Source organism: Rattus norvegicus, chromosome 1, assembly GCF_036323735.1.
Source record: "Rattus norvegicus strain BN/NHsdMcwi chromosome 1, GRCr8, whole genome shotgun sequence".
NCBI classification, from domain to species: Eukaryota; Metazoa; Chordata; class Mammalia; order Rodentia; family Muridae; genus Rattus; species Rattus norvegicus.
Window position 1 is genome coordinate 246,735,876 of NC_086019.1, and position 756 is coordinate 246,736,631.

The 756-nt window shown below is 34.5% G+C and overlaps 1 non-coding gene across 1 annotated transcript; it reads left to right on the plus strand.

The window, feature by feature from the left end:
* Positions 1–288: 288 nt before the first annotated feature.
* Positions 289–394, plus strand: LOC120100168 (U6 spliceosomal RNA). The gene has a single exon (XR_005499960.1). It is a non-coding gene; the product is annotated as a U6 spliceosomal RNA (small nuclear RNA).
* Positions 395–756: the final 362 nt, after the last annotated feature.

The following is a 756-nucleotide window of genomic DNA, read 5'->3' on the forward strand; positions in this document are numbered from 1 at the left end:
AAGGTTGGTGGATGCAATAGAGCTGAATTTCTATATGGAGAAAAAAAGGGCAAGATAAGGATTCACACCCTGGCTCAACTACCTACATTCTCTGTCTGCCTAGGCAAAGGACAAAATGTACAAGGCTCAGCTTAATGGCCAGTAGAAATAGTTTTGTCTTAGACAAAGAAAGTAGAGAAAAATCAGAAGAAATACTGAAATGAGAATTTTAAGAAAATCCACTGAATTTGTGTAATATCATTTAGGAAATACTGTATAACAGTCTTTTCTTAAAAAAAAAAGATCTTTTTGCTTGTTTTGGCAGTACATATACCAAAATTGGAATGATATAGAGAAGATTAGCATGACCCCTGTGCAAGATGACATGCAAATTCGTGAAGAATTCCATATTTTTTAACAAGTAGAAGCCCATAAAGAAGAAACACAAAAATCCCAAAAGAATTACAGGAAAACACAACCAAACAGGTGAAGGTATTGAACAAAACTGTCCAGGATTTAAAAATGGAATTATAAAGAATAAAGAAAGCACAAAGGGAGACAACCATGGAGATAGAAAACCTAAGGAAGAGACAAGTAGTCATAGATACGAGCATCTCCAATAGAATACAAGAGATAGAAGAGAGAATCTCAGGGGCAGAAGATAGCATAGGAAAATTTGTACAACTATCAAAGAGAATGTAAAACACAAAAAACTCCTAGCCCAAAACATCCAGTCAACTCTGGATGTAATCATTAGGATAATAGGTATAGAAGAGA